Raw genomic sequence first — 8,650 nt, 5'->3', positions numbered from 1 at the left:
ATGACTAGTTTTTCACAAACCTGCTTCATGATATAAATAAATTCTTATGCCTGGTAGACTTTAAGAGATCTGTCAAATAAAATAAACAGGGTTTTGAGTTACATAACTTATGTGGAAACTTAAGAGTTCTTTGGAGAGTAAGTTGAGTGAAGTGAGGTTGTGCTGGAGCAAATGTGTGGAGAGGTGGTTTTTGAACTGCACACAAGTGAAATACGAAGGCAAACTTATGAAGGAATGTTTCACTGAAGCAAACACAGAAAAGAGGATGTTCTGCTAAAGCCAACAATTAGAAGAACATGTGATGAAGCATTTTTTATTACCAATGTTCATGTATTTACCTTCCTTACATGGTATAGTTGAGCTGCATTTGTTGGGAGTCCAGCTGACGGGATGCAAATACTGAGACAAAATCATTGCAGAGGCAAGGCACAAGGAGGACACATGATGTTGTAGGGTATAAATAGAACTCCACCGAGTGGTGGATATAGTTCTTGGCTTGCTAGTACATCTGTGCATTGCTTGTGGGACTCAAGTCTTTGTTAACTTTGCTTCCTTGAGACAGGCACAGCTGAGAACTTCTCCTGGCTTTCCTGTTGGTCTCTCCTGCTGACTTGAGCAGAGGCTGAAGCCTGGCTGATTCTACTAAGTAATGCGACCACTGTTGCTAAACCAACTCTACTAAACTGTATTTCTAATGAATCCATGATGTGTATGAAGGTAGATTGAGCTGCTGCTGACTGATAGCCTGTGAACTAAATTGCCAATTTCCAGACAACACAGATGAGAGTTGCCCCAAAATATCCTAACCAGTCCACTTCCCCTATATTCTTTTCTGGCGGGTGCTGGGGTACAAGAAAAGAACCATTATTGAAAATAAGGTTTGAGTCCAGGCTTTCTCTGTGTATACTCTAGGGTTTGTGGATTAGTCCATGGGGGCTCTGAATGGTCCAGTCAGATAATATTATTCTTCTTATGGGGTTACAATATCCCTCAGCTTCTTCAGTTCTTCCTCTAGCTCTTCCATTGGAGTCTCAGGAATCAGTCTGATGGTTGGCTGTAAGTATCTGGATCTCTATTGGTCAGGTGCTGGCCAAAGCTGCCAGGTAAGAGCCATGTCAAGCTTCTGTCAGCAAGTGCTTCTTAATATCCGCAAATAGCATAAGGGGTTAATGTCTGCAGATGGGATTGATCCCTAGAGTGAGTGGTCTCTGGATGGTCTATCCTTCAGTTTCTGTCCAATTTTCTGTCCTGTTTTTTCTTTGGACAGGAGGATTTCTGGGCTTAAAATTTTGAGATGCAAAAGTGGCTCCATCCCTCAACTGGGACTGTGCCTACCCGTTTGAGATGGTCTCTACAGATTGTATTTCCCTTTCATTGGGTATTTCAAACTCAAGATATGTATTAACAGAGGGTGGCCTTTAGGGCCTTATTTCACATCACTAGGAGGCTGGGGGAAGCTTGATGCCCTAGAATAGAAGAATGCTAGAGAGGTGAGGCTGGAGTGGGTGAATGAGTATAGGAGCACCCTCATAGAGGCAAAAGGGAGGGGTAAAGGGGAAAATGATGGGGGTTAGGTGGAGGGATAACCAGGAAGAAGTATATCATTTGAAATGTAAATGAATAAAAGGATTGCCATGGTTTGTATATGCTTGGCCCAGGGAGTGGAATTAGTAGGTGTGGACTTGCTGAAGTAGGTGTGTCACTGTGGGCATGGGCTTTGGAGCTTCCTCCTAGATTCTTAGAAGTCAGTCTTCCACTAGCTGCCTTCAGATGAACATGTAGAACTCTCACCTCTGGATGAATCATGCCTGACTGGATGGTGCCATGCTTCCTGCCTTGATAATGAACTGAACCTATAATCCGGTAAGGCAGCCTCAATTAACAAATGTTGTCCTTATAAGAATTTCCTTGGTCATGGTGTCTGTTCACAACAGTAAAACCCTAACTAAGACAATGATTAATAAAAATAAATCTACAAAGTAAAAAATAAGGCTTGAAGAAATTAAAGTGACACGTAACCATCAACTCAGAACATAGGAAAACATCTATTTTTATAGAGGGCAGAGATAAGATAACCCCCTCCAAAGTAGAACTAACCCTGGATTGTAATAACCATAAGTAATATAGAGGAATTACTATTGATAACCATTCTTATCACCAGTATCTGTCCTTTAATACCCTGACCCTCTTTCAGGTGTTCTATTACACCATAAATCTCCACTTTACCACTAGTACCCAGAAAGAGGTTTTCTTCAACAAAGATGGGGAGTTAACAACCATTAATTCTAAAAGCATCCATGTAAACCCTTATCAGAGATGACAGAATAAATGAAAGTTCTATTTTTTGGGCAAAGTGATGCTTAAAGATGAGGCTGAGCACATGTCACATATACCATATGTATTTGTTATATTGATGCTACTTGGTTACATAAGTAAATTATTGCCAACTCTGAGAATTTTCAGAAAAATAAGTTTTCCTAAACTAGTAGATTATTGGCAACTCTGATGCTTTTCAGAAAAATAAATTTATCTAAACCATCCCCTCACTCTCAGCATAAAGATGTTTACTAAAAGCACAGATATTATGATATTATAAATGGCAAGTAAGCTACATAGAATTTCACAGTTACATATACCTTATGATAACCAATGTATTTATCTATAGTTGCCAACATTGTAACATAATAGCCTCATGCTAATAAGCACAAATTGTGATGAACAAATTTTAGTTAACAGACCTCTGTGTGCTTAGAGTCAGCAGATGAGAAAGCCTAATTTAGGCACAGTTTTTTTCTCAACTATCATGACATGTTTTTTTAATTTTTCTTAAACGAATCCTGGCAAGGTTCAATACTCCATTTTCTAATTAACGATAACACTTTCAGCATATCACTAGAATAAAAATAAAAATCAAACACTGATATATTATCTTTGATACTTTTAATTTCTGATCAGTTATTTTTAACTATTTCTGTTTCAATTAGGTCTCTAAGAATTTTATACAGTTTATTTTGATCATATTCCCTCCCAATAATTCCTCCAAAATCCAGGCTATTTAACTTACCATTTGAATTTTGTACCCTCAGTTTTTTAACCCACCAACTCAAATTTTCCCTGCTAATATATTCTTATGTGCAGTGCTATCCACTGAAGCTTAATCAACCAACATGGGGCAAAATCCTGAAAAACAACTGATTCACCCTCTCCCAGAAGCTGTCAATTGTCAATCCTCTGCTAAGGTTGGATGCCCACCTCCTAACTTCATACTGTTCTTTGGTCTGGTTTAATCTTTTGCAGCTTTGTACTTTCTCACAGCTGCTTGTGAATTCATATATCCACCGTACTGTGTTCAGAAAACAGTTTGGTGGTAGTCATCCACCACCTCTATTTTCTGCATTTTGACCAGTTGTAAGCTTCTATGATAATTGCCATCTACTTCAAGAAGCATTTCTGTTGATGAGTGAAAATGCATTAATATATGAATAAAACAGTAAATAATTAGAAATTGGCTTAATACTAAAAACGGGATTCAAAGCTGTGTAAAAGCGATGATCACTTTTGTTCTCTAGTAGAATGCATAGTACCTTCTGACATGATAGATGCTAACCAGTAAAAATATAGTTTCCAAATCAGTACCAGCTCAAACAATTCTAGTGTTCCTTCAGTTCTACATAATGTCTTGCATCTATAAATATATTACACCTCAACTTAAAAATTATTTCCACGTGAAGAAGTGGGAACATACATTGCTCATGAAGAGGGGAGCAGTGTTCCAAGAATCACGTATTTTTTTCACAAAGTTCTGGTCCTGGAAGATGAGATCCTAGTTTCTTTTGTCAAGGACTTCTCACCTTACATATTTATCTTAGCACTCACTTTTCCTTCTTAGTGCTACAAAATTGTGCAATGGTATTATTTTTGTCTTAAAATTCATTCAAGATCCTCAGTGATTACACAATTAAAGTGCCTGTATCTCTCAGGGGTCAATGGCAGTTTTTGTAACCTTCACAAACTGTCCAAAATGTACAAACTACCACTGGAATTCAGTGAGTAAAGGCAAAAATATTACTAAGCACCCTGTCCCCAAAGAACAGCACTCCACAACAAAGAGTTAAATAACAGCAACATCAGAAGAGCTAAGATTCCACTCTAGGGCTCTCTGAATAGCACAAACTCTGAGGTCTCCTTTGTGAGTAACTGGGAATATTGTATTTCAGAAAGATCTGGGACATCAAGATAGAAGGACTATGAACAGAAAAAAAAGGGATTAATAAGCTGATAATGAATATAAGTCTCCAATAATCTTTACTTAAAATTATCTTACACACCTGGAGGTTTTGCAAAATGTTCATCCTGCCATGGTGATAATTTGTAGTGTGGGCATACTTGTGGCACATCATTGATCTGAATGGTCTTCTTTTACTAACAAAAAAATAAAAACAAAAAAAAAAAAAACTAATGTTCAATGAGGTAGCACAAATGCACCCACTTTATAAAGAACAGAAAAAAAATTCTATCCCCAAGTATATCTCCAGTTAAAAGTGCCTGGGTTTCCATCAACATTAGAAAGTATTTCTTAACACCATGTAAAGGTAATACCTAACTCATATTTCTATCTATTTAAACAATGGAAGGAAGAGGAAATGCTTATGTAAAAAATAAAGGAAGAGAAAACAAAAATGGAGAGATGAAAAAAGGGAGAGTAGAAAAGATTAAGAGGGAAGTGAAATTTTTTTCTATTTTTTTTTTGAAAAACTTGATTTTGAAAAACAAGGATAAATGAGCAAATTTCAAGCATCTTTGCATAAAAGTGTACAAATACATTTTTGTCACTTCTTGGCTTTTTTTCTCCAAAGGATTGATAGTGTGAATTAAGGTCTTACTATTTACAATGAGCATAAAGTACATGTAAAACAAGATGTAACCCAGACTTAGTCAAAGTTTTCTTGGTATGTAAGGATTGAGCATAATGGTTTTTTCTTTTCTTTTCTTTTCTTTTTTTGAACTTCACACAGTCTGTGAGTTGTTTCTGGGGTGTTCAGAGGTTTCTAGGGATAGTATCCCATTATCAGTGACTGCATATTATGTCTGTTCTTTTGTTACTGGGTTACCTCACTCAGGATGATATTCTCTAGATGCATCCATTTTCTTGAGAATTTTGTTAAGTCATTGTTTCTGATGGCTGAGTAGTACTCCATTGTGTAAATGTATCACAATTTTTGTATCCATTCATCTACTGAAGGACATCTGGGTTCTTTACAGCTTCTGGCTATCATAAATAGAGCTGCTATGAACATTGTATTTCATGTGTCTTTCTTATATTTTGGAGTAACTCTGGGGCTTACCCAGAAGTAGAATAGCTGGATCCTCAGATACTACTATGTCAAATTTTCTGAGGAATTGCTAGAGTGATGTCCAGCGTGGTTGTTTCAGTTTGCAACGCCACCAAAAGTGGAGAAGTGTTCCTCTTTCTCCACAACCTCACCAGCATCTGCTGTCATCTGAGTTTTGGATCTTGGCCAATCTGACTGGTGTGAGGTGGAATCTCAGGGTTGTTTTGATTTCATTTCCCTGATGGCTAAGGATGTCGAGCACTTCCTTAGATGTTTCTCATTCTCAGCCATTCACTATTCCTCAATTGAGAACTTTTTATTTAACTATGTACCCCGATTTTTAATAGGGTTGTTTGATTTTCTGGTGTCTAGTTTTGAGTTCTTTGTATACCTTGGATAATAGGCCTCTATCAGATGTGGTGTTGGTAAAGATCTTTTCCCAATCTGTTGGCTGCTGTTTTGTTTTCTTGACAGTGTCTTTAGCCTTACAGAAACTTTGCTATCTCATTAAGTCCCATTTGTCAATCTTTGACCTTAGAGCATGAGCCATTGGTGTTTTGTTCAGAGCATTTTCTACTGTGCCTATGTGTTCTAAAGTTTCCCCTACTTTCTCTTCTAATAATTTCAGTGTATCTGGTTTAATGTGGAGATCATTGATCCACTTATACTTGAGCTTTGTACAAGGAGATAAGAAATGGTATATTTTCATTCTTCTGCATGCTGAGTGTCAGTTGAACGAAAACCATTTCTTGAATAGGCTGTCCTTTTTCCATTAAATGTTTACAGCTCCTTTGTCAAAAATCAGGTGGCCATGTATATGAGGGCTCATTTCTGGATCTTCTATTCAATTCCATTGATCCACGTGCCTATTTCTGTACTAGTACCAAGCAGTTTTTTAGCAAATTTCCCTTATAATAAAGCTTGAGTTTAGGAATAGTGATTCCCATAGATGTTTTCTTGTTGTTGAAGGTGGATTTCACTATTCTAGGTCTTTTCTTATTCTAGATGAACTTGCACATTGTTCTTCCAGCTCAATGAAGAATTGGGTTAGTATTTTGATGAGGATTACATTGAATATCTAGATTGCATTTGGTAACATGGCCATTGTTAAAATATTGATCCTTCCAATCCATGAGCATGGTAGATCTTTCCATTTTCTGAGATGCTCCTCGATTTCCTTCTTTAGAGGTTTGAAGTTATTGTCATACAGGTCCTTCACTTGCTTAGTTAGAGTCACACCAAGGCATTTCATAGCTTTTGTGACTATTGTGAAGGGTATCTTTTTCGTAATTTCTTTCTCCACATGTTTGTCCTTTGAATATAGGAAGGCTACTGATTTGTTTGAGTTAATTTTATATCCAATCACTTTTCTGAACTATTTTATCAGCTTTAGGAGTTCTCTGGTAAAATTTCTGTGGTCACTTAAGTAGACTATCATGTCATCTGCAAATAGTGGTGATTTTACGTCTTCCTTTCCAATTTGTATCCCTTTGATATCCTTGTGCTGTCTAATTGCTCCAACCAGGACTTCCAGTACTATGTTATATTGGTAGGGGGATAGTGGGCAACCTTGTGCAATCCCTGATTTTAGTGGGATTGCTTCAAGTTTTCCACCGTTAAGTTGGATGTTGGCTGTTGGTTTGCTGTATATTGATTTTATTATGTTTAGGTATGAGCCTTGGATTCCTGTACATTCCAAGAATTTTAACATAAAGGGGTGTTGATTTTTTCCAAATGCTTTCTCAGTATCTAGTGAGATGACCATGCAGGTTTTTCTTTTAGTTTGTTTATATGGTGGATTACCATGATGGATTTCCATATAATATATCATCCCTGCATCCCAGGGAAGAAGCTTATTTGATCATGGTGAATGATCGTTTTGAAGTGTTCTTGGATTGGGATTGCAATGATTTTGTTGAGTATTTTTGCATCAATGTTCATAAGTGAGATTGGTCTGAAGATGTCTTTCCTTGTAGGGACTTTGTGTGGTTTAGGATGAGGGTTATTGCAGCCTCAAAAAATCTGATTGTATCTTGTGGAATAGTTTTGGAGAGTATTGGTATTATGTCATCAATAAATGTCTGATAAAATTCTGCACTGAACACTTCCGGACCTGGGCTTTTTTTGGTTGGGAGGCTTTTGATGACTGCTTCTATTTCTTTAGGTGTTGTAGGACTATTTAGATGGTTTACCTGGTCCTGGTTAAACTTTAGTATCTTTTATCTTTCTAGAAATTCATCCATTTCCTCCATATTTTCCAGCTTTGTTAAATATAGGCTTTTGTAGTAGGATCTTATGATTTCTTGAATTTCCTCAGTTTCAATCGTTATTTCTCCACTTTCCTTTCTGATTTTTTTCATTTTGATATTCTCTTTTTACCCTCTAGTTAATCTGGCTAAGGTTTCATCAATCTTGTTAATTCTCTCAAAGAACCAGCTCTTGGTTTATTTGATTCATTGAATGGTTCTTTTATTTCTCTTTGGTCTATTTCTGCCCTAAGTTCGATTATTTCTTGCAGTCTACTTCTCTTGGGTGTATCTGCTTTCTTTTGTTCTAGAGCTTTCAACTGTGCTGTCAGGTTGCTAGTATATGCTCTTTCAAGTTTCTTTTTGGAAGCACTCAGCACTATGAGTTTTCCTCTCAGTACTGCTTTCAATGCATCTCATAGGTTTGGGTATGTCATGTTTTCATTTTCATAGAATTCTAGAAAATACTTATTTTCTTCATTTATTCCTTCTTTGACCCTCCTATCATTTAATAGAGCATTGTTTAATTTCCATGTACATATGGGCTTTTTGTTGTCTCTGTTGTTATGAAAGACCAACCTTAGATCATGGTGATCTGAAAGGATGCATAGGAGTATTTCAATCTTCTTATATTGATTGAGGCTCATTCTGTGTCCAATTATGTGGTCAATTTTCAAGAAGGTGCTCTGAGGTGCTGAGAAGATGTATTCTTTTGTTTTAGGATGATATGTTCTGTAGATATCTATTAATTCCAGTTGGTTCATAGTCTCTGCTAGTTTTACACTGTCCTTGTTCAGAATTTGTTTCCATGATCTGTCCATTGGTAAGAGTGGGGTATTAACATCTCCCACTATTATTGTGTGGGGTGAAATGTATTTTTTGAGCTTTAGTGGGGTTTCTTTTATTAGTATGGGTGCCTTTGTATTTGGAGCACATATGATAAGTGTGAGAGTTCCTCCTGAAAGATTTCCCATGTAATGAGTAAAAAGTGTCCTTCCATATCTTTTTTGAAAACTTTTAGTTGGAAATATACTTTATTCGATATTAGAATAACCATTCCAGCTTGTTTCT

This window comes from Micromys minutus (genome assembly GCF_963924665.1).
Source record: "Micromys minutus genome assembly, chromosome: 2".
Classification (NCBI taxonomy): Eukaryota; Metazoa; Chordata; class Mammalia; order Rodentia; family Muridae; genus Micromys; species Micromys minutus.
The sequence above is the reverse complement of the archived record's forward strand: the minus strand, read 5'-3'. Positions refer to the sequence as shown.